General features: G+C 39.2%; 1 long non-coding RNA gene across 2 annotated transcripts in view; it reads right to left on the bottom strand.

The window, feature by feature from the left end:
* Nucleotides 1-26,780, bottom strand: part of LOC126641234 (uncharacterized) — a 184,549-nt gene that overhangs the window by 16,752 nt on the left and 141,017 nt on the right. The window contains exon 3 of one of the 2 annotated variants that reach the window (XR_007629225.1): nt 21,059-21,193. The exons of the other annotated variant lie outside the window; for it this stretch is intronic. This is a non-coding gene — a long non-coding RNA (uncharacterized LOC126641234). Of the gene's footprint in view, nt 1-21,058; nt 21,194-26,780 lie in introns of those variants that run through there. 2 annotated transcript variants of the gene reach the window in all.

The following is a 26,780-nucleotide window of genomic DNA, read 5'->3' as shown; positions in this document are numbered from 1 at the left end:
TGTCTACGAGGAGGGTCACCAGAGGGAATGGCTGTGCCTTGGCAAGGAGATAATTCCATAATCTAATAGGTGTCTTCCACCTCCAGTATTTATGGCTGATATTGGTAAGGAATGAAGGAGAGGAAGAGACAGCAGTTGATGGATTAGGATGCTGCTTAATTTTCATTATGTATTTCTTCAGATGGAAAACAAGACTTTCTAAGCATCCCCATGGAAGGTCCCTGCTAAAATATCTATTGCAGGTTCAGGAAAAATCATTTTGTTGGGATACTTAAGTATGCTTTGTGTGAGTAGTGGTTAAATGGTGTTAATATGTTTATATCTAACATTTAGGCACTGGATTCTGTTTATGTGGAGCAACTCCAGTGTGATAGACAGTACTGCAGGGAGCAATGGAGATGCATTTCTCAGGACAGCTTAACTAGTCTTTGTTGAGAGCAAGATAGCAATTATAACCAGAGACTTTGAGGGGCAAATATAAAAATTAAAGGATCAGTTACATTTGCAGGGGAAAAGAATATTCTGTAGCTTGACTAATTGTAAGACCTTCTCAGATAAAATTACTTTTTTCTTCCTATGACTATTTCTGAAACACTTGACTCCTTGTTACAAGCTATAGAATAGATTTGTCTTGCTATGATATCCCTTCATTATGCATAGCTTTTCCCTGTCTCTTCCTATATGCCACTCCTCCATTAGTTTCAATCTTGAAGCAATAGAATAAAAATTTATTTAATCTTTCTGTGTGCATATAGACCCCAAATGCTTGCAGGAGCAGGGGAAAATATTATTTTGTCTGGGACTTCTAACAGGCAAAAGAAAAAGTGACAGCAATTATATTTAAAGTGTGGACATTGTACATAAAATAATTACATTTCATGGCTTTTCCTTTTGGGGAAAAAATTGCCATTATAAAAGTAGTTTCCATGGGGTGAAATTTTCAAAAGAGCCAAGCATCCACAATTGGGACCAGATTTCTAGAAGGCTTTAGCTCTGGCATAGAAATAAGTGGCCAGATGTCCAAAGAGCTCTAAACATTAGATTGTGAGCATTTATAAAAATCTGGCCTGTATTTAAGAGCATAAATGGGAGCTGAGCTCTTTGGAAAAATCTCGCCCTCATGCTGGGTGTTGAGCTGGCTTGAAAAAAAAAAGTCTTGGTCGGAGGCTGTTTTGGTGGGGGGGATTGTTTTTTGTTTCAGGGTTTTTTTGGTTTTGTTATGATTAGAGGTTTTTTTCTGTTGTTTTTAAAAGAGAACTGATCTTTTATGTCATTAAGTTGTTTATTGGTTTTGTGGAGCTTTTTGCTTCTAAGCACATATTTCAGTTTTGCCATCCAAATAGTTCAGTTGCCTTTAAGCAATATTGATGTGCTTAAAACTAAGCACATGCTTAGTTTTGGACTGGAGATTGAATTTACCATTTGAAATACCAACCCCCTTTAGGTATGAAATGCATGCTATGTTTACCAACAGGCCACGTGGGTGGAGGAGGTGTGACTGAACAGTGGCCACTCATAGGAAAACAAAGCTTATCTCAATGTCTGTGGCTGTGTAACTCTGACAATATCATTGCAATAAGCTGTAAATATTGCAGTTGGGCCACAAATCACATAAGAAATTTCTGTTAGGTAAAGTATTGACATTTCTTCTGGACCTGAGCAACAAAGGTTGTAGCCAGGTGGGAGTTGGCCTCTTCTCCCGGGTAACAAGTGACAGGACAAGAGGAAATGTATAAGCTAGACCTTCCCAGGTGCAGCTTCAGGCCATCAGGAGGAATTTTTTCACTGAAAGGGTCGTTAAGCATAGGAACAAACTGCCCAGGTTGTTGGTGGAGTCACCATCTCTGGTGGAGTCACACTCTGGAGGTGTTCAAGAAATGACTGAACATGGCACTTAGTGCCATGGTCTAGTTGACAAGGTGATCAGTCAAAGGTTACACTCTATGATCTTGGAGGACTTTTCCAATCTAAATCTTATTGTTACTCTGTGATTCTGTGAAAATGGACCTATACCAAAAGAAATAGAATACTTGTTGAATACAGGATCCAGAAAAAAAAAAATTCAGACTGTTAAATCTTTTCAGAGATATGTTCTAGAGAACAGTGAAAATGGGCATCCTCCATTTCCTCTGAAGCCCAGGTGTTGGTTACAGCACTGAAGGGTAAGGTAGTATATCTTCTATTTCTTTTAGAGGAATATATGTCTACTTTAGGTATCAATTCGGCTTTGGAGAATAATTTAGTCATACTTCTTAATGGCATTCCAACAAAAAAAGGTCACCAGATTTGACAGTACTGGATTGACTTATGGAAAACTAAGGCTGACTTACTGGTGTTAAAAATGTTAACCCTTTTCCAGGAACCACTGATTCCAGGAATCTGCTCTAAAGTTTGTGGTAGAAGATAGGAACTCTTCCCACACAATAAGTAGTTCTTTCAGAAAATCATAGCAAAGCTTACTTTGAATACTGCATCCCATAAATAAGGCTAAAACTGTTATCAGACATTGTAAAGTCATGGATAACTGCTATTGTACAAGACTGAATGGACTGCAGGTCAGGCCATCTCAAAGTTGGCTGATGGATGAGATAAACACCTGTCATCATTATGCTGGATCAATCCTTACTTAAGTGCTAGATTTATGACTGCTTCTCCCACTCATTTTCAGATTCTCTCATTGTTTCTGCTTTGGCTCAGGGCCAAATTAAGTTGTTCTACTATAAGTCAATCTTTAGAACCCCAGATCCTGTAGTAGAAAGCGATTTCACAACCTCTGCTCTCAATTAAAAGAAAATACGATTTTTGTGAATCAGTGTTTGTGAGTGTATAGCATGTACTGCCTTCACATGTCCACTCCCTGTTCTCATGGCTTTCAAACAACGGGTCTCTGCACCATATAACCCTGACTGGAATATTTTTCTGGAGATGATGCAACATGATTCTTAATTCCTAATTCCTCTGATCCCAGCTTTTGGGAACAGAAAGGTAAGAAAAGGAGGAATGAGCAGTTCTGTTACAGGTATCCAATTTTGCTTTACAGATTAAGCCATCATATCTCACAGCCCCCATAATTTTTTGAGTGTAGCATTGTTTTCCTTCCACAGAAAACCTGAAATTTCATGGGCTGCCAAGATTCCAACCCATCAGGCAGCCACTGTGTTGAAATGCCACCCTGCCAAGGGTGAGACCAAATTGTGACCAATTGGTCAGCAGCTCCCAGCATCTCCATGCCTGCCAATCTCAGAGCTAGAGAAACCTACAGGGAAAAATTTTTTATCTTCTACATAAATCTGCAGATTTTTCCAGCAGAAAGTTGTTAAACATTTCCATATAACAGCTTCATTTTCTGTCCATCAGCAGCACTGTGCAGGCAGACTGCTGTGTCAGGCAGCTATCACGAACATGTGTCTTGGAACTCCACCAAGTCTTTTTCCCATAGAGAGATACTTTGGTTCTGCTGGAGATACTGAACAGCACAGTAGCTCTTGCCAAAATCTTTCCTTGTACATTTATTTAGCAATGTATGAAATAGTTATTCTTCTAGCACTTATCCACACCTATTCACTTGCCTTTTTTTTTTTTTAGTCAGTAGTGAATTAAAAAGACAAAAAGTGTTGTCTAGTGTATCTGTGGAAAGAACATCATGAAATTGAAAGCATATGCAAAACTAAGCCAGCCCAGCACTGACAGCTGGACTAATCATCATAAAGGTATTGAGCATGAATGTCTCAAATTGTCTCATGGATTGAGCACAGAGGGTAATAGTGAACATGGTAACATCAGACTGGTGACCTGTTGCTAGAGAGGTTCCACAGGGAACATCTTGGGCCCTGTGCTCTTCAACATCTTCAAAAATGACTTGGACTCAGGACTTATAAGAGATACTAAGCAAGTTTGGAGATGACACAAGACTGGGAGGAGCTGTTGACTCCCTTGAAGGTGGGCAGGCCCTGCAGAGAGATCTCGACAAATTAGAGAGCTGGACAATCACGAACCATATGAAATTCGACAAGGGAACGTGCCAGATTCTGCACCTGGGATGGGGTAACCCTGCATGTTTGTGCAAACTGGGGAATGAGATACTGGAAAGCAGTGCTGTGGAAAGGGACCTGGGTGTCCTGGTTGATGGCAAGTTGAATATGAGTCAGCAGTGTCCTGGCAGCCAGCAGGGCCAACCGTGTCATGGGGGGCATCAGGCAAAACATCACCAGCTGGTCAATGGTGGGGACTGTCCCACTCTGCTCTTCTCTGTTGTGGCTTCACCCTCAATATTGTGGCAGTTATGGGAACTGCAGTGTAGGGAAGCTTAGACAGCATCCAAAGGAGGGCAAGGAAGATGGTGAAGGGCCTTTAGGGGAAGCTGTATGAGGAGTGGCTGAGGTCACTTCGTTTGTTCAGCCTGGAGAAGAGGAGATTGAGGGGAGACCTCATTGCAGTTTACAACTTTCTCGTCAGGGGAAGAGCAGGGGCAGGAACTGATCTTCTCTCTGTGTGGTGACCTGTGACAGGACCCAAGGGAATGGCCTGAAATTGTGTCAAGGGAGGTTTAGGTTGGATATTAAAAAAGGTTCTTCACCCAGAGGGTGGTTGAGTGATGGAGCAGGCTCCCAAGAGAAGTGGCCACAACACCAAGCCTGGCAGAGTCGATGAAGCATTTGGATGGTACTTTCACACATATGGTGTGACTTTTGGGGATGGTCCTGTGCAGGTCCAGGAGTTGGACTTGATGATCCTTGTGGGACACTTCTAACTCAGCATATTCTGTGATTCTGTGACTCTTTCAGTGGATAGGTCAGTTAAAAAATCTAGGCACACTTTTCTAACCTTGTGTACCACAGCAGTTATGTCCATGCTGGCCTTCTGTGGCCAGTAAGAAAAGTGTTGGGTGCAGCAGCAAGACTCCCTATTTGTGTATCCAAATGCACTTATCTTCCTCTGGTTAGACAGGGCAGCTATTACTGTAAAGTCTTACTTAATTCCTTGCACAAAGCAATTACTGTGGGCAAAATGAACTACAATCACGAGTTCTGAATTCAATAGAATTTCTAAATCCAGATCAGAGTAGTTCTGCTCTCAGGCTAAGAGCCTGGTAATCTTCACTAAAGAGAAATCTTGATCTCTCAAAGGCCTGTGAATAGTACCATAGCTGAAAATCTTCAAGGATTATTAATTTCCCATCTGAAATCACAGATTCACTGATGTAAAAATATCTTGAAAGACAATGAAATATCAAGGCAATAATGCAAAAAAAGTATACTTAGCTCTCATTGACATGAAGAAATTTGATAAAGTCAAATAAATATCTGAAATTACATTTCAGTGGAGATTTTAAACTGGTATTTTGTTTGAGATTTATCTGTAATTTCAATCAGTGTCCAAATCTAAGCTGAAATCAATTTTTAAAAGATTAGTCTCCTGTATGGAATTTGAAGACTAAATTGTCAACACTAAGAATTCCTCATAGAAATAAAGCTTTTATTCCTGTGTGTAGCTGTACAGCACTGCTAGAAACCAATGGAAACAAAGCACCTAAATACTGCCATAGATTAGTCTCTTTAGAGGAGGCCACTTACCTGCTTCTTCTGTAATTTAACCTGTCATTGACTTTAAAAGTGTCTTTAAAGGACTGAATATGTAAATAATGATCATGTAATGCATTTAATAAGCAGTCACTTGCTGGGTGCAGTTAATACAGTTACTTCTAGCTGGAATACCGGTCCTGAGTATTTGAATTTCCTCTTTTGCCTTCCATCCCCTTCTTCTCTGCCAAGTTTCAATTTCCATACTGAGTTATATCAACAGTGGTGGGAATAACACTTCTAACTGCATCTCCACTTCTATTAAAAACAAACATTTCCACATAAATCTGCTAATGTAAGGCATGGTATTACTTACAATTTTTTCCCTGTTAATGATGAAAACAAATGAGTAAGATTTATCTCTTTGACAAGTCATGTGGGTGTGAATCTTTAATTAGCATATAACAGGTTTAGACTTCAAGTCCCTATAGGCGTGGGAATCACTTAAAGAAGAAAATCCCACTTGGTAAATCTTTGGCTCAGGAAGCCAAGAATGTTATTTTAAGAGATACCTGTAAAGATGAAGATTGCAATCTTCATGCATGTCAAGGTAAAAAGCAAGCTATTTCATCTCCCAGAAACTCGGTGACCATACTTTGATGACAAGCCAGATGGCAGCTGTTCCCCAAGCCCGGTGCCAAGAAAGATGATTGTAGCTGCAATTTACCTTCCGTGGTGAAGCTCAGTGCTGGAGCATACCACAGCTGCGGATTTGGCTGCTGCCAGTAGGTGTGTGCACAGTTGGTTTCCTCCCAATTTGGATTCATCAGGTAAGAGGCTGTATCAGTACCCAGCAATTATGAAATTGGCATGCGTTGGATTGTTTACTCACAGTAATATTCCTACTGGACTTTATTAAAACACCATCTGTTGTCAGTGCAGACAAAGAATCAAACCAGAAATATCCATGGAGAGAGAGTGTGCATGTGTGCACGCATGTGTGTGTATGTTCAGTTGTGTTGCAGGAACAGGTCACATTTCATATTCTCTTTCCTTCTTCCCACTTCCTTTACAGGTAGCTTATCCTAATATGCCTACATTCCTGAGCAATATTTCCCCTCTCTTAATTCCACCAAAAAAGCTGGAATCAGGAAAAAATAAAAACTGTGGTCAGAGGGAAGTTATACCTCTGTGAGTCATGCTGGAATGGAAACAAATGAGTCTTTGCATATGGGTGGAACAGAACAACATTAGCTTTACTACAAATTAAAGCTGTAATGGTTGAAGAAAAAGTCATCTGACTGAATGGTGTTCAGTTAGAACAAACTTCTGAGTTAATGTGTAGTATATAGGGTGAGTAATAAAGGATATCTGCCAATAATAATATCTTTAGGGCTTGAGAAAAAAGGGACTAGCTTTTACAATCAGCTGTTTTCCCTTGATTACCTTTTTTTCTGTCTTTCGGATGGGGATCAGATATTCTTAATACACAGCTGGTCTCCCCAAATAGCCAAGTATAATTTTTCATATACCTACATATAATTCCAGGTGAAATTAATTAGCTGGAATTCTTTATCAGGTAACATACTAATAAAATATGATGCAAGTAATTAAAAATGCAAATACAGGGAAGAGAGCAGTAAAACTTAGATATGTCATTTCAGTCCTACAAAAAGGCATCTGTCAATTTAGATCTTTAGTGCGTGCACTCACACACACATGAACACAAAAAAACCTTTAAAAATAAAAATGTAAACAAGTCCCAGTTCGCATCATAAGATTAAAGCCGTAATAAAGGGAGAGAACACAAGCCAAGAACATCCCCTGGGAGAAGGAGGGAAGTGTGTTAAAATGCTTGGGTTGTTTATGAACTAAGTGTTTGGAGATCTCTCAGTGCTGAATGAAGGAGTTGGGATATTTTAGAGGTCCCACAGGGAGGTTATTTACTACTATGGGGAGTCACTAAAGCCTGCTTTGTTTAGTATACCCAGCCATCAGAAAGAAAACATTAGTCCTGATATAAGTGAGTGCAATCTGCCACCTGCAGTGGGATTGTACATAGTCAAGAGGGAGAAGATTTGCCCCAAATATGGGCCCATCCTCGTTGCATTATTTAATTTCTACTTCATATGGGCCAAAGTTGTTTTCTAAGTTAAAGCCATAAAACCTGACATGGCAGCAGTTTGACTCTGGGCAGGGTAGAGTATAATTTCCATGCCTAAGATTTAATTTCCTTTCTCTGTTTTTCTCCTCATCATCACTGCTCCTCTACCAAATTACTTAAGCCCTGAGTGCTTAAGTCCTGTAGCCTACTCTGCCAAGCCTAGGATGGGCCCAATGCATTAAAGTAGCAATTTCTCCAACAATAACATCCCCAAAATCTAGGCCTTTGTTTTCTGAAACTCACACAGGACTAATCTTCATACCACTGTTCCTCAAATCAGGAAGCTAGAGTACTTCACTTTTGTGTTTCAGTTTTATGTATCTATTTATTCTCCTAATGACAAGAATATAACATTTTACCTTATGTCCTATGAAGAAACTTAGGGGGTTTTTTACCATCTTAATATTAATAACCTCAGTGGTTAGACACTGGAAGAGGTTGCCTAGAGAAGCTGTGGATGTCCCATCCCTGGAAATGTTCAAGACCAGGTTGGATGGGAATTTGAGCAACTTGGTCTGGTGGAAGTTGGCCCTGCTCATGGCAGGGGGGTTGCAACTAGATGATCATAGAATCATAGAATACAATCATAGAATATACTGATTTGGAAGCAACCTGCAAGGATCATTGAAGTCCAACTCCTGGCCCTGCACAGTACCACCCCAAGAATCACACCATGTGCCCAAGAATGTTATCCAAATCTTTAAGGTCCCTTCCAACCCAAACCATTCTATGATGCTGTGACCTTGTCCATTCCATCCTTCAGCACATCCCAGGAGCAGGTTCCTCTTTTCAACCATGCACATTTTTGGTAGTGCAACTAAGATGTGAGTTTTTTCTGTCCTTCCTCTTACTGGTAGTTTTGGCCAAAATAGGTTGCTACTTAGCACTCTCAAAACCCATTCTGCTGTATGGCCTGGAGCTGTGGAGTTTAGCCTCCCATAAGGGCCAAGCCAGCTCCACAGACAGGAGGACCAGGCATTTTAGGAGATAATTGGTAATAGAGGATAACTTCTTGAGCTTTGTCATAGACAGCCCTAGCAGAGGGGATGCATTACTGGATCTGTTGGTCACCAATGCAAGTGAACTAACTGTGGACATCAAGATTGGAGTCAGCCTAGGCTGCAATGATAAAAGATCTGGTTCATGACTGCTTGAGGAACCTGAATTTATATAAGTCTATACGACCTGATGAGATGCATCCCAGAGTCCTGAGGGAACTGGCTGATGTAGTTGCCAACCCACTCTGCATGATATTTGAAAAATCACGGCAGTCAGATGAAGTTCAAGGTGACTGAAAAAAGGAAACATTGCACTCATCTTTAAAAAGGAGAAGGACACTGGGAACTACCAAGCAGTCAGCCTCACCTGTGTGCCTGGAAAAAAATGGAACATAACCTTGTAGAAGCTATATTAAGGCATATGGAGGACACAGAGGTGATTTAGGACAGCCAACACAGCTTCACCGGCCAAGTTCTGCCTGACCAACCTCACTGCCTTCTATAATGGGGTGACTATGTCAGTGGACAAGAGAAGGGTTACTAGGTCATTTATCTGGACTTCTGTAAAGCCTGTGACATGGTCCCCCAAAACATCCTTCTCTTGGAGGATTGGATGAGAGATGGATTTGATGGGTGGACTGTTAGATGGTAAAGAAAGTGCTTGAACAGTTACATCCAGAGGGTAGTGGTCAACAGCTCAGAGTCCCAGTGAACATCAGTGACAGGTGGTGTCCCTCAGGGGTCCAAACTGGGATCAGTGTTATTTCATATCTTCATTAATGATGTAGATGAAGAGACTGAATGCACCCTCAGCAAATTTGCAGATGACACCAAGCTGAGTGGTGTGGAAAAGTAGCAGGATTCATACCTGTCCCCAGCTCCTAACCTTGCTCGGCCCCAGACTTTCAAGGTTTATGACTGGCAATGCTTAGAAAAAGGAGATATTTGAATCAGTGCTACAGCAGTTAGAGCTGGTGGACTTCCACACTTCACTACATCATGAAATATGAAATATCTTTAAACTACTTAAGTTGAATACTTTAGAGGGAGTACAGTGCTCACAATCTGGCTTTCCAATGGGTTATTCTCCCTAAATGCTAACCTTTGAAATGTGGATTTAAATGATTTGATAGCCTTCATTTACTCTGATAATACTTACAAGCAAAAGCAAAACTTCCCAGTAATGCCAAGCTTTCTGAAGAAGGAGGAAGACAGTTCCCACAATAAAGTATGTTTTTATTATTTGTATCCATTCAGCCTCCAAGCCTCCTCTATAGGGGTGGTGGGCAGGGGAGAGAGGAATTAAAATAAGTAAATACATAAAATGAAACTGTTAACTGTTCCACAACAGAAATGTTTTTACGACCCACAAGTCCATTAGGAGTTTAACAGAAGCAACTAATTACAAGAACCAAACAATCCTCCTCCGCGAAGTGCAGCATGCAAAAATGACCTGTTAGAAAGATGGATGCCAAATATGTTTGCCAGCAGCAGGGCCAGGGTTTCCCTGTGCTGGAGCTGGGAGGGCACCGCTGGCACACACACTGCCTCCTGCCCTACCTGTGCATCAACACTTCCCGAACAGTGTGCCATGCTGTGCCATGCAAACATGCTGAGGCTGTATAACATCTGTGCCGGCACTTCTGCATTCTTATAAATCATTTCCCAGCTCTTGCTGGGGCAACAAGGAAGAAAATGTTGGCATATAAATGTAAATCACTGTATGTCCTCTGGAATAGAATAATAATTGTGTTGATTTACCAGCCATGCACTATTCCCAGGGATGGATGGGAAATATTGGCAGAGAAAAATCTGTACTTCCAGCAAAAGAACAGATTTGCTGAACTATGCAGAATTGGTTGGAATAATTAGAGATGCTTCTGTCTATGAAATAAACTATGTAAAGCAATTTTACAAACATTTTAGGATTCTGTGGGAGACTGACAGACTGCTTTTCTTATATGACAGTTACATGACGCTAACAATCACTATCAAGAACTACAGTGATATTTCATAATACTACTGTTATCTTAAAATTTTGTCTGTATTCTGCACCTGTACTTTATGGACACACAATTACCCAAAAGCAGAAGTGTATGAAAAATCACATAATACAAAGTTTTGTTCTAGGGCATCTAGACTGCAGTTTCAAAAATAGATATATATGTGACATCTGTAAAATACCATGTTAAATTTCAAAGCACTCTTTTATATGGGTCTGAATCATAGGTCATTTACCACCATCACTTGCAGCTCTTAGAATGTTTCCATCAGCGCTGCCTCCGTACAATCCTAAACATCCACTGGACGGATTATGTGACCAACACATCTGTCCTTGAACAGGCAGCAGTCACGAGCATTGAGGCCATGCTGCTGAGAACACAGCTGCGCTGGGCAGGGCACGTCTCCAGGATGCAGGACTACCGCCTCCCTAAGATCGTGCTCTATGGGGAACTTGCCACTGGCTGCCGCAAGAGAGGAGCCCTGAAGAGGAGATACAAGGACTGTCTGAAACAATCCCTCAGCCTTGGCCATATTGATCACCACCACTGGTCTACACTGACCTCCAGTCGGGAGGCCTGGAGACACACCATCTATAACGCTGCTGCTGCCTTTGAGAACACACGCAGGATCACTCTCGAGGAGAAAAGACAATGCAGAAAGAATCGTGTCTCGTTGATATCACCTGGGGAGTCTTTCTGCTGTGCCTTCTGCAACCGGACTTGTCTATCTCGCATTGGCCTTTTTAGCCATCAGCGTGCTTGTAGCAAGTGTGGGTAGAGCCCTTCTCAAATCTTCGTTCGCGAAGCCTAGCCAAGATGATTTCAAAGCATTAGTCTGTAGCATTACTCTGAATACTGTATTTTTCCTGGTTTTACCTATGGTTCTGTGACAGATATTTTGTGGATTTTCTTAGGTCCCAGTATTTTTTTCCAGGTATATACATTTCATTGTGAGAGACCCAAACATTTCAATAATTTTTGAGTGTGTGCATGGTACAAGGTAGTAATGTCCCAGACCAAAATTCAAAGTTATACAAAAATCCTAAGATTTTGTCAAGCCTTTGTCAAACAAAAGGTGTGATAGGAGATACTATGTTTGGTAACAAATTTTCCATAATTATATACACAGAATAGTGTATATTACATACTACTTTATTTTTATATACTTCGTTCTTCTACATTATACAGTATTGTTATATATTTATTATATATTTATTATTTTATTCGATTATTATATAGTATTCCATGATCAAGCAGTACTTTACTGTGAAGATCACTAAAGTCAAAACAAAGCAAGGCAAAAAGAATACAAATCCAAACATCAGAATCTAATTTTTACAATGAAAAAGTGCCAGAGTAGCTCTGATGTGCAGCGTTCTTTTAATGCTTCGAGTGAACAACACCACACAGTAAATTACACAGCAATCAGGGTATCCAGAATGACAAAAAGACCATGTAGCACTTCAGGAAGTTAAACCTTAGACTTTCCAAAACATCTCAGACCTAAAAATACTCTTCTTACTTAACATAAGTTACTTGAATGCCCATCGACTAATCAAAGCAAGTTATACAAGGTGCATTTCAGAATGGGACCAGTCATCATTTGGCAGTGCTGGCTTTCTCTTCAGGGGAACCAAGCAACTTGTTGCAAGTTTGAAAGTAGTTCAAACAACTTTACTTCAGACAATCAGATAGGATATAGGAAGAATGCATTTGGGGGCACAAAATGAAGAATTCTACAGAAGTTGCCTTGCTGTTCACTAGAGATGCAGTCAAACACACACACACACACAGAGAAAAGCTGGTTTCATAGCCTACTCAAGGCTGACAAACTATACACCTTGGGGTTTGCAGGTTCATATGTCCAAATTAAACATAATTAAAAAAAAATTGTCCATGAGCCCAGAGTCCATACCCAAGAATTACTTAAGGACAATCCAAAAAATGGAAGACAGGTGTATGGGTCTTCACTCTTACCACATCGAAGAAACCTGACTGACTAGCACCAATCTCAACTCACCTTTTCACAAAGGAAGATGTATTTCCTACTTTTCATGAAGTGCTCCTACTGATGACAAGAAATATGTCCACCTATCCACTACTGGATAAAAAGGTATTATAGCACCATAGCTGTAATACAGATTTCACTCTTTGTTTAATATTAAATAAAAAGAAGAGTACAAAACCATCAATACCATTTGACAGATGTTTGGAACCTCTGACAAGCAGATTTGGGGGCAATGATCAGGGATTTTTTGTTCTCATGTGGTCATGTGTCTCTTTCATTAGAAAGACACAACTACACAAACCTTGTGCAACGCATGTAATGCTTCTTGTCAACTAACATTCTACTTCTACCTCCAAAAGTAAACAGGTGAATGGAAATGAACCTAAGAGCCTTAGGTTTTCCTACAAATCAAACTCACCAGCGTATCAGATAGATTTCCATGACCAATGTCGCCATCAACAAATTTCCAACTTTTTCCTCATTACTTTATTAGTATTTAATGTATGACTTGAAGTCATGAAATGAACTGGTGAGGTAACATATGCAGAAATTTTAGCAATATTCTGTCTCTGTTTCAAATGCAAATAACATCATCTCTCGACATTCACTTAAAACCAAAGCAAAACAATGCCTAGATGAAGGCCAGCTGGTTAAAGCAATTCTCATATCCACATGAATAAACCAAACCCTGTAAATACTCATTAAGATACTTCTAATAAATATAATTTAAAAAAAAAAAAAAAAAAAAAAAGAGAGGCATTGCTATTTATTCATGTTATTCTATCTGTCTAAAAATTCTTGGGATACACTCAGACAAAAAGGTGCTAGGAGATATATGAAAAGAGAAGAAGAGAGAGGGAGAGAGGAAGAAAGGAAATACCACATTTCTGGAAATTAGAGTCACTTTATTGAAGAAATAAAGATTTTCTGTATAAAGTAAAATACTAATCACTGCAGTTCGCATAAAAGCTGTGCCTATGGAATCTGAATATGAGATGCTTCTGTGATTCCCCTGCTCTCTCTTTTTATTTATCATTTATTTACTCTTCTGTTCTCCTGATAGAAAAAGAGAAAGAAAAAAAATCAAAACAGAAGAGGGGTAGTCAAGCAGCTAAGAACTGTAAGCTAAGAAATAAAGCTTTTTCTATATTAAAAAAAAAAAAAAATCAAACAAAACCATTCTAAGGAAATCCCAGAAAAAGCCCACCCATTACCTTGTCCATATTCTCAGATGTCCATAATCTCAAATGAATTTGGTTCTGTTTGTGAAGCCGTGCCTTGTGCTGGGATCTTTTGGGAGAAGACTTGACTCTGATGTTTGCTATTCTGAGTTGCTACAATTCTCCATGGCATACAGGTATGTGTGCCTGGTTGTCACATCTTCCATAATGTCAGTAGATACTATTAGAATATGCCAAAATCAAAATGCATTTAGATTCATAATTATTTTGGTGTTCAGATTTTTGCATTTATTTTAAATACAGAGAAAACACATTAAATTGAGATTACTTGGGGCTTAAAAATATTTTTCACAGCATTTTCACTTCTCTTGATCCTCTCTTCTCAATTTCCTGTTTTGCTAATTTATACTTTGTCTGATTCACTAAGTTCAACAGTAAAGATATTTCTAGTTTTTCTGGACAGTACCCAGAAAAATGGGACCCCAAGTCCTGTTTTGCTTTCCTGTCTTATTAACATTTAGACAATTATTGCAACAAAATGTGTATATATGAAATAATGTATGTAGGAAATATGGTAGAGGTCTGTAGGTACTACAGGTTCATTCACTGATTATCTAAAATTTAGAAGCTTTTTAATGAAAATACGATAAAGAAGGGACATGGCTTGATGTTTTCTCTTCAGCATCTTCAGTTTTAATGACAATTCTTTTAATATCAAGTATATTCCAATCAACAGTGGAAAAATGCTGCTTCACAGATTATTTATTCGGCTTCTGCTACCCCAAGGATCAATTTTCATTCTGAAGTACAGCTGAGTTTAGCAGTGCTGCAGGGACTCATTTTCTTTGAGGACAACAAAACATCTTGAAGAGAAGCAAGTAGCTGCTTTGTACCAAGCAGGCACCTAAGTTCACCACTTCTGGTGTGTAAGTTGCATTTCTCTGTGCCATGTGGATGCAGCCTAATGATTAGGAAGTAGATTTTCTCCAGCAATTATACTGACATGAGTCAATGGTCATTGGTCAGAGAGATGGCAAGGCTCCTTAGATCCTGATGTTCAACAATAGGCCCTTTGCCTTGAATAATTACAAATCTTATGTGGCTGGCACGTCTTAATTCATGAGATCCTGGTGTGTATAATTGGATAGAAGTATGAACTTGATTACACTAGTGAACTTGCTTTCCAGAGGGAAAAAAAGTGATAACAGGCTTCTTTGTCATCAAAGGGTAAAGAAATGTGACAATCTGGGAACCAGTTTTAGGACCCCATCTGCTAAACCAGAGAGAAATCAAGATTTTACAGTTCTATAAATATTTTAGTGTATGCCATCATTTATGAACTCTGGCAGCTATCATAAAATCTCTCTGACTTTTGTTACAACTGCATATAAGGCCAGAAAATTGCATCTCATGGTAAACCATAAAAACCTAAGTAAAAGCACCATTCCTTTCAGTATATTCTAAAAATATACAACCTCCCTGTCAGTACATGGCAGGGTTGTTACCATCCCAAGATGCCTGTTTCTCTCTCATTTTTTTTTATCTGATCTTACCCAGGTCTTTTCAAACCCTTTTGTATTTCAGTATCCTTTTATGTTCCATAAATAACAGCCATCACAATATAACAGCTGAAATAGCTTTTACTTTGTCACAACATACTGTAAGCAAGAGACACTTGGGTGATGCTAATGCCCTGGATACAGGAAGAATTTATGCGCACCTTTTCTCTAATTGTTCCTGAAAAGATTTTCATTCAATGGTGAGTTTCTTTAGAGCTCTGAGATGGAGCTAGCCTCAGAGCAGGTTTTGATGCTTTAATCACCCAATAGAAAAGCCTCTGTAAAAAAAGATATAAATAAAGAGTTATCCTGAGATTAACAATGCTCCTTCTAAACCTAAACTCCCAGTCCTGCCCTGTGTTACGAAGTGTCTCTAAAAGACACAGAGATCATGAGTCATCAAGTTTTTGATTGCAGAGGCTATTCTGACATTCTAGGTAGGATCTGCACAGCTTGAATTATAAGACAATATTGTCTGAAATGACCTGTCAGCCTGAAAATTAGTAATTTATATTTTATCTCTGCAAAGTTTCTAGAATACATTTCCTTGAACTCCTTTTTTTTTTTTTTGGGGGGGGGGGAAGATGGGGAGAGGGGATGTGTGTGTAGCCAAACAAGAGAAGAGGCAATCACTACATTAAAAATAAAAACAGAAGGCAAGGGGATGTCAAAGACCCTAAATTCAGGAAAGATATTTACAAATTTAAGACTAAATTTCAGGTGTCTAGACAGCACAAGATGTGAAATCTCTGTCATCGCCTTTTCAGAGACAAAACAGAAAGCTGAATTTTGAAGTGACTGCACATGCAACTACTTCCAAAATAAATGCACAAATCATGTTTCTGACATATTCATCACACACATGTGCCTTTGCAAAGGCAATTGGCTAAAACATTGGACATGTTTCTTCTCCTTTTTCATCCAACACGACTTCCTGTAGCTCCTAGTATTACTATGTCTTAGGACCTGCATTTTTTTAATCAAATATTTGGTTTTGATCTTTCATTAAAAACATACTGTTGTCTCACATATGTATATTTGCATAAATGGGTACATATGTGTATCCATATATGCACATGATGCACTATATAAATCAATGTATATATAAGGTAATCATGGGCAGTAAAAGAATAAATACTCAGCAAGGCTTTTATTCTTTCTATTTTTCTTTCTTTTCTAATACATTTAAATTGTTGCTAATTAATTTGTTGGGTCCTCTTTAAAAATAATCAATGCTCATTCAATACCTGGAAAAATATCATGGAGATTTATTCTTTAGATAACAATTCCATTCACCTCATCTTAGTTACCAGAGAGATTAATTTAATGACTGGTGTCTGAGTAGATGTACAAAAGATTCCAGTAATTTTTGAAAGGTCATGCTCCATTCAATAGAAGCTGTGTTTCTGTCTCAAGAAGAATTTTTCGTCCATGATGAACAGTGATTCCCATACACTATGCAATAGTTTAGGACAACTTCAAAGAATATTGGAGTCTGAATAAAAATTATATCCTATCAATTGTAAGAATGGTTTTCCTTTTTGCATTACCTCTTTTCCTCTAGTCTCAGCTCCACTAACTCATCTAGAGGATGAAGGCCAAGAAAATGTGTTCCACTCAGAAAAACCCCCATCCCTGTATTCTCTTTTGTACACAATCTCATCAGGTTATTCTCTTCAGCCTTAAAGTGCTCTAAAAAACTGCTGAAAGAAGGACGGACTTGAGAGCTGTTTTGCACTATGAATCAAATCCAAACCTTTGGTTGTTTTGATCTGTTCAAACTACTACCCATATCTTGAAAATTCATTAACTTCATTTGAGGCAGGATTTCCCTCAGAACCCATGTGATGGTCCAAACCTAGAAAAGATTTGGTTTGTAAAATTCTGAAGCCACCAGATAATGTCATCAGGAAAATCATTTTACTTTTTCTTTTACTGTCCTTGATATTTCTTGGCCTGAAAAGCATGCAAAATTTAATCTACAATAAAATAATAATAATATAATGGCCAGTCTTCATGAGCGAAGATCCGGGGAAGGTCTTTACACCTTCCAGCCTGCGCATTGGATTTTTTAGGTGAGACACAGTGTGCGCGGAACTGAGCCCACCTTTTAATCCTAAGGTTCATCTGCCGGGGCCAAGCGAGCTTGGATGGTGGCAGCAAGGTCCTCAGGATGTAGATGGATTGCCTTTTTACAGGGTTAACGAGCCCCTGGTGGTCTAGTGGTTAAGGGCGTGGCGCTGTCACCGCCGAGGCCTGGGTTCGATTCCCGATCAGGGCCACTCCCGGGCAGATGGAGCTCATTAGCCCTTAAAGGCAACCCATCTACATCCTGAGGACCTCGCTGCCACCATCCAAGCTCGCTTGGCCCTGGCAGATGAACCTTAGGATTAAAGGGTGGGCTCAGTTCCGCGCACACTGTGTCTCACCTAAAAAATCCAATGCGCAGGCTGGAAGGTGTAAAGACCTTCCCCGGATCTTCGGACAATAAAATAGTTAGGTAATAAATGTAGTCCACATGAGATGTGCAACTGAAGTCTTACTATATTATGGTCTTCCAGATATTGCATGTTTGGACAAATATACTGTCTTTCTTCCTTTTGTGGTTTCCAGGTTGCTACTTCCCAAAAATATTGTTTTTTTCTTATGTTCTATAAAACTGGTTTTTTTATCAGTTTAACATAATGTTTTTATTCCTTAGCATGTGTAAGATGCTAAGAATAAAAAAAATAAACAAAACAGTTTATGTCCTAAATCATCATCCATTTACACCACTACAAGTTCATTGATGACAACAGTGCTTTGTAGAATTTACAAGAGTAGAATGATGAAGCGCAGAGTCTCTCAGCCTTTTCAAAAACACACCTTGAGCCAAAACCTGTGAAGTTACTGGGATCTTTTCCATGAATTTCAGTGAGCTCTGCATCAAGGTCATAACCAGAACTCTGATGGCCTTCATATCACCAACAGCTGATTTCAGGAGAGGCTGCACAACAGTGAGAGTGAGCTCAACCAGCACACGAAGACTTTCCACTGGACACAAATCTCATCTCCAGAATACAGAGACAGGAGAACTAACATCAGTATGGCTGGAATTTCACCCACAAATACAGAGTTTAAGCTTCACTTACTATAAGCATCTGTACAAGAAAACCAAAATGACTTTGGGGCACCCAAGAAAGAAGTATGGGAACTATTAGGCTGAGTACTTTTTGCAGTGTAGTTTTTCACAACAGCACAAAACTCTGATCTACTGAAAGAGAAAGAGGTAAAATTTAAATGAAGAGCTAAGAGGAATGACTCAAGTATAAGTAGTTAAAGACTTTATCTGTAAACCATGAAACTCTAATATATTCCATCCTGTGGGATCACAGTGTCCATCCACTCTCCCTTTTGAAAATTGTCCTGAACTACATCCTTTTCCAGGGCAAAATTGGTAAAGAGTTGTGATGGTTTGGGCTGCTAATTTTCTTCACAGTGTCTAGTATGGGGCTGTGGTTTGGATTTGTGTTGAACACATGGTTGATAATATAGAGCTGTTTTCCTTATTGACAAGCAGTGCTTATACAGAGCCAAGGCTTTTTTTGCTTTTCGTACTGCCACATTGGTGAGGGAGTTGGGGCTGCATGGGAAGTTGGGAGGAGACACAGATGGGACACGTAATCCCAACTGATCAAAGGAATACTGTCTACTGTATGGCATCGTGCTCAGTATATTATTCTGGGGGGAAGAAAAGAGAAAGGGGGACTTTTAGAGTGATGACATTTGTCTTCCCAAGTAACTGTTACGTGTGATGGGGCCCTGTTCTCCTGGAGATGGCTGAATCATCTCCTGGAGATGCCTGTCCATGGAAAGCAGTGAATTAATTCCTTGTTTTGCTTTGCTTGTATACACAGTTTTTGCTTTCCCTACTAAACTGTCTTTATCTCAACCTATGAGTTTTCTAACTTTTACCCTTCCCTGATCCCACTGTGGGGGGAAAGTACGGAAGTGGCTGTGTAGTACTTGGTTGCTGGCTGCGGTTAAACCATGACAAGAGTGCAGGAGCAACACTGATAACAAATCATACCGGTGATCAGAAAATATGTATCTGAAAACATATATATGAGAATAATAAATAGCTTCATTTAATATTTTTATGCTTTATGTGTATGCTGTTTAAGACACAATATTCATTTCTTTAAATGGGAAATTTTCTTTCAAGAATAAAATCAGAAAATAAGTAACCCAATCTTTCTGCAGTTGACAACTCCAACCTTTAAGATCCCTTTTCCCCAGCTTATACAGGTTGTAACTTAAGTGAAGATGCATTCTTCATGTCCCAAGGCTGGTGTTAGATCACAAGTCTCTCATTATGCTCTATGCAGAAAGCCTATGCCGTGTGCTCAGATTGCTCTTGACTTATGAATAAGATGGGATGCTCTCTCTGCTCACCTGCTGATTGCAGGCAACAGGACAATCAATCAGGCTTGCCTCATAACACCTTTCCATGTCCCTTCTAGCTTCTACTCCAACTTCTTCCATCACTATCAGCTCCTCCAGTACCTTGTAAGCAGTGGCATAATCAGTTGCCCACATAACAGTCAAGAAAGAAATACACAGAGAGTATAAACAAGCTCTCAAATGTACTTCAGTTCAGGACCCTCTCCCCCACACACAAAACAAAACAAAACAAAACAAAACAAAACAAAACAAAACAAAACAAAAGCAAGTACCAAGTTTTCAGGTAGAAGTGGGGTTGCAGTTTTTCAGACAGTCCTTGTATCACTTGAATTCTGCCAAGTGCGTTCGGGGGAGAAAGTGAATGGCTTAGACCTCTCAGCTTCTGCTTTTTAATTAATTGATTTAAAGGCCTTTCAGTTTTCTTTATTTAATTACATGGTTAATCACATTTATTTCTACAGATCTTTTGAAAAAGAAACGAGTGTGTTTGGGTGTGTAGAAGTTTGTTCAGTCCTATATTAGCAAGATTCCCATCCCCAACTCCCTTCCCTGTTACAATGTCACATTTCTGTGGAAACTACATGGAAACATATGAAGGTAAGAAAGAGCAGGTTGTGTACCAGCACACAGGGATCACTTTGAACTGACACACAGGGGTGGTCTGGTGTGAGAAGTGTGAAAATATTAGACTGGGAACTGATGCTGAGACCTGGAAATGCCTCCACCAGAAAGACAGAAGCCTCAGGCTAGAAAGCAAGAAATCACCTCAGCCAGTATCTGTGGGCAGGATGGTCCGAGCCCAAGCCTTCGCCATATGCTAAAAGTGCTGATTTACAGTCTGTAATTTATAACTACCTTTGACTTTCATCCCTGTTTCTGACAGTACCTCTACACGTCTCATTCTAGCCCATGATTAAGTTGTACAGAACTTACACTAATAGGCTGGTCAGTGTAGTCAACTCTCCACAGTACACTTATGTTGTTCCTAGTAGCCACAATTATTTAGCTTAAGCTGTTCTCCATGCCTCTTGCTGTGTCATGGCTGGACAATCCAAGTACATGCATATCACCAGTTGAAGCAACTTATTTGGCAACTGATACCTTGATGTGTTCATGTGTTTGCATCATCATGAAACCCCACCTGGAGTCCTGAGTTCATGGATCTGTTAAAGTGAGTCCAGAGGGGAGTCAAAAAGATAATCAGAGAGCTGGAGTGCCTTTTCTACGAAGGCAGGCTGGGAGAGTTGGGGCTGTTCAGCTTGGAGAAGAGAAGGCTCCAGGGAGGCCTTGGAGCAGCCTTCCAGTACTTAAAGGGAGCCTGTAAGAAAGACATGGAATAAACCTTTTAGTGAGATATGTTGTGATAGAGCAAGGGACAATGGTTTTAAACTAGAAAGAGTTGATTTAGATTAGATATAAAGAAGTTTTACAATGGGAGTGGTAAAGCACTGGAAGAGGTTGCCCAGAGAAGTTGTGGATGCCACACCCCTGGAAATATTCAAGATTAGGTTGGGCAGGTCTCTGAGTAGCCTGGTCTGGTTGAAGACATCCCTACTCATTGCAGAGGGATTGAACTGGATGATTGTTAAAAGTCCCTTCCAGCCCAAACTATTCTATGATTCTCTGATTCTGTTTTATTATCATGCTAATACTGCACAGCCATGGGAGTGGTCAAGCTTGTAAGGTATTGTGTCATTTCTAAACCTGGTTAAAAATAACTCAAACAGAAACACATGAAAAGACGGAAGTTTCACTAGCTGGGGAGAGATTATATCAAAGGAAACTGTACTTGTGAAAAAAGTAAATGCTACACCAAAAATCTAAAAATGGTAAACATCATTTAAAAAGATAGAGACCAAAACCAGAGGTCATTCCATATTTGCATCAGGGACAAAAATAGGAGAACCCTTCCCAAAGGACAGGCCACACAATCCCTTCTGGTTCTACAACAGCATATAGGAAACAGGCCAAGAACATTTAGCATCTGGTTGTGAAACAGATATTGGTACCACCAGTAGGTGAACTGGAGGTCAGCAGTCAGCTGGAGTCCTTAATGACAGACCAAATGTGGCTCCTTGTAGATGTTGATACCCTGCTCGCTGGGTACAGCACAGTGCTCCCTAGCCTAGACAATTTTGGGTGCTATGTTGAAGCACTTTATTCATGAGTTTTGTCAGAGAATAAGATGTGACTTCACTGTGTTCCACTTCTTTATTTGGGTGACATTGGGTGACAACCACTCAGCGTAAGTGTGCTTGATGATCTTTTGCTGGAAGAGATGCTTGCATTGAAATCTCAAAAAGATGTGCATAGCTGTAAGCCACATTTCAGACTCACAGGCTTTCAACAAGTTTGGCCTATTCAAACCTGCTTAATTAAAATGCCTCTTTTCAGTCATCATCTCCAAGACTGTTGACACCAATACATTTTTTTAAACCTCGATGAAATTTTCCAGTTTTGCATCCCATGACTTCTGATTTATTGTTAGTTTATTTCCACACTTTCAGGGGAAGATCCCCATCGGTTTTAACTTGGTATTCAGAGAAGCTAACCCCTTATCCCAGAAATTAATTCAGTTTTATGTTTTTCAGAATCCAATTGGTTGATGGCAAAAATGAGTATAAAACTCCTAGACATTTTTATCTCTCCATAGAGACTAAGTTTATGGACACGAAGAGCAATCAGCTGATAGCTGTAACAAGTTCTGTCATATGAGAAGACTGAGGTTACAAAACTCAAGCCAGAAGAATTTGACACTTTTTATTGTTAAACCAGTAACAGAGCTTTTTTAATAGATTCTGCTTAGCCATTAATGTTATATATACTTTTAGAAAATTTTTATGCTACATTTTTCTTCAGTAGAATTTGTTCTAGAAAGTAATCTTTTAAACTAAATATTTATGAAAAGGCTATGGTAAGAATGCAAACATTTCAGCCAGTCCAATAAATCGTTTGACCAGTACAAAGAAAATGTACTTCTAATATTTAAGGTAGAGAAAATTAATGTAACATTTCATTATATTAAATACAACTGTTTACATTTCCTTATAAAGCTGTCAAGAATGTCAGGAATTCAAATTCCATCATTTCAAAGATCTAAAAGGCAAAATTTTACCCTAAAATTCAATAAGACCTTCTGATGAAGAACTTGGTCTTCTAACAAGAAGTGATGAAAATCAAAACACATTGCCTTTTAAAGAATGATTCAAAATTATCTTCCTGAAGTCAGCAAAATTTCCCTAGATGACTATTCTTCAAGTCAAGCAAAATTTTCCAAGACTGACCCCTACTGACTGAATAAAATGGGAACCTTATTCTTGGTATATGTGACTAGTGGATCAAATCCTCTCTTTAGTCAAGTCTGTTCTCCAAACCAGCCTAGGAATCCAACCACTGTAATCATAGAATAAATCAAATTATAGTTATCTGCTTGATACTGGAAATGTATGCTTCCATTAATACATACTGGCAATCTTCAACTACTGGAGAGTGTGAGTGAAAAACAGTATAAAAAATGTTGCACAGAAAATACTCAAAGTCCATTAAAAAAAAGAAAGTTCTTCTTTGTATAAAATCCCAAATGACTTGAAGCATTAAAAAATAAAAATAATATTAAAAAAAATCTGACATCTCATATTCCACTGTGACATTTAGCAGGTATAAAAATACATCAGTGAAACTTCACTCAGCAACAGCTGGAAATGACAAACACAGGCTTACAAAGACTCTCAGCAGGAAGAAATGATCGTATGTGTATGATAATGGAGTAGGACATGGCTGAAACAGGGCAGTTGGGTTTCTTGGTGGTGTTTTAAGTCCCTTTCATCCACTCACCATTTTTATCTCACCCATGGGGCTTGGTTTCTGTTTTGTTTTTTTGTTTCCTAAATGTCTGAGCAGAGCGTATCTGTAACTAAGCCTTGAGCCTGCATGGCTAGATTGTGTGCCCTTAGTGCTCAGGCGACTTGTAGCCACACCATACTCCCACCTCAGTTGTTAGTTCCTATTTGACTTTTGTTCCATTTTGGTTTGGTTTTTGTTCCAGAAGTAGTAGTGTGCTTTCACGTAAGCACTGCTAAGTGGCAAGTTGCATGCTTCCATGTTGCAGCTCCCTTTCATTTCAGTACATCTGTAGTCCTTACACTACTCATTTCCTCTTTGCTACATTCATATCTCCAGACCCTCAACATACTTGAAATAGTTGAAATATTGTTATTATTGGATCTTCTCCAACTCCTATCTTTTCTAACTTGTATTCATATGTTATGTATTCCATCTTCCAGACTGCTAAAAGAGATGCTGTAGAAAACTAGACCTGTGACAATTCCTGGAAAAACCCAAACTCCCCAGAGAGAAACCTGTTGTTGTCATTCATCCCCACTTTCACTTTAGAAACTTTTAGCCATTTTCAGCCCATGTAACAGTGTCCCATCTCTACCACTTGGCATCATTTTCCAAAGGCAATATAGTGAAGCACACATCCTAATATTTTCTTAACATTCAGAAATATGACCTCTGTCCTCTGTATTTCATCTGCCCTGTCTGCCATGCAGCTGAGAACAGCCACAATACACAAGTTGCTGTGGCCCAGTTTGGAATAGGTACTTGCTACTTATGTAGTATACTTCTTTGCTACCAGTTTTCAGATTTTCTGTCCTAATAGCTTCATCATTTTACTGGACAGGCAGATTATATTTACTACAAGGTAAATGACCTGCTCACTTCCCCTGCACTTTATAATCTGAGCTTTACATCCTTTATTTTATTCCAAGGCCCAGTGGTTTAGCTTTCAAAACTACCTCCTAGTGATTCCATATGTTCACAAATTTCCTTAAGATGAGGGAACTGCTGATTTGTGCATTATTTTTTACAGGTATTTACTTACCTGCATTTATCAATAACTGTACCAACTATGATCATCATTGCTCCTTAATCGCCCATACCCTTTTATTTCACTTTAAATCATAGATTCAAAAAAAGCAGCTTAGTGGTTCAGTCATATTAAAATCATAATTGATTTTGCCTCACTCCTCATTTATTAATGGACTTAGACTACCTTCTTGCTAATAAACCTCCTAGTAATGAGTTTAGTCCACAGAGGATACATTTCCACCTCAACAAACCACCAAGCAATTTAGGACAGTTGGTAGTCTCTGCTTAAGGGAGTCAGAAAACTGGAGTAGAAATTTATGCAGGCCATAATTAAAGTACTTTCTGGGAGCAGCATGGGGAGTTTACTGATATTCTTTATACCATGCCCATCTGTGGTCAGTGTAATTAATCCTTCACTCACGATCCAATAAGAACTAATCCTCATTGACAAATTTTTATAAAGAGAAGGCTTCAAACACTTATACAGCATTCAAACTCTAGTAATTTCCTTCCTTTGAACAGAAAAGGTTTGTGAAGATGATGAGGACAGATCTTTTTGGAGCTGCTCAGCTCCAGAGAAGGTGTGCAGACAGCAGAGAAGCCATTCACTTGGATAATGGCTGTTTCCAGATGTGTGGAAAGCCCAACACACTTAGAAAAATCAGAGGCAGGACTTTGTCAGTGCACAGTTATAAGTGAGAGAAGTGTGAGTGATACCTCATGGAAGTAAAATATAACCAGTAGTTTCTACTGGAATTACTTAAATAAAAGCACAATTGTACATTTGAGGCAGGAAAGGTCATTGGGCTGAGACATGATACACTGTGAGACAAGAAGAGACTCTGAAGCTGAAAAGGTTTAATCATGTCCCTGTCTGTGTTTAATGACAAATCCCTGTGACCTCCTTCCCTTCCAGGATTGTAAGATTTTAGTAGGAAGAAACTTATTTGTCCAGCACCTAAAACACTGGGTTCATGGTATACGGGGGGGTTCTCATAACTCTAAGCTTGTAGTGCTGCCTAACAAGAAACTCCTGTAATAGTGCAGTTTTCTCCTTTCTGCACACATGATTACTTAGAGACAAGAGAAAGAGGATAGTGAGATGAGTCCTCCTCCCCGCTGGTCTGAGGGAGTGGAATAGCAGATCCTTTCAAGACTGATAGGATGCTGAGAGGAAGAAAATGGGCTAAAGCCCATTTCCTGCTGGGAAAGGTCTCATCAGAGACTATTGATTGGGAATGAGACGCTCCCTGTTTCTCACCTCACAGGGAGGGTGGGGCTGAGGTCTTGTCTTTTCAATTTGCCATCACTTAATGATTCTTTGCAAAGGCATAAATATCACCTAATATATAAAGGAGAGCCAGGTCTAGAAAGGATAACCTTTGCATAGAAATTACTTACGTTCTTCTAGACCTCTCATTTTGGGATCTTTGGAGATACAATTGATATTTTTTGTGCACTCTGGGATGGACAGTGAATGTTTCTTTTCTTGCCATTTTCTTACAGTTTTCTCCTTTTTCACACACATAAATACAAATGTTAAAGAGAGATGAGTCGAAGACTTTGCATTCCTTGATATGTAATATATGTAAATAACCCACATACAGTTTTATTTATGATAATTTATCACTAATAATTAACACACACACACAAAAATGCAGGTGCCAAACAATCAATAACAGCAAACTGAACGGCCTTTGCATTAAGATAAAGAATTTTTCTAGGTGAGGAAGAATGTAGAATTTGGGAGAGGCTGCAGGGAGAGAACACAGGAGAGTGCAGTTTTCTAACGGCATTTTTAGCTGTCATTAAACACAGTCAGGGTTTAAAGCTAAAATACATGTTAACACGTTCCAAAACACTTCTAATAGAATATTTTTTCAGTACTTTAGTACAGCAAATGATGCAAAGCCAAAATTCCCCAGACAATGCATAGAACATTAGAGAATTAGTTTAACATTCTTACAACCCTGCAATTTTATTTAAACAAATTCTTCCCTACCCAATTCCCTGCAGAGAAGTATTGTACCCTT

This window comes from Myiozetetes cayanensis, unplaced genomic scaffold (genome assembly GCF_022539395.1).
Source record: "Myiozetetes cayanensis isolate MyiCay16 unplaced genomic scaffold, myiCay2020 scf1, whole genome shotgun sequence".
Classification (NCBI taxonomy): domain Eukaryota; kingdom Metazoa; phylum Chordata; class Aves; order Passeriformes; family Tyrannidae; genus Myiozetetes; species Myiozetetes cayanensis.
This window is presented reverse-complemented; position numbering and strand designations above follow the sequence as displayed.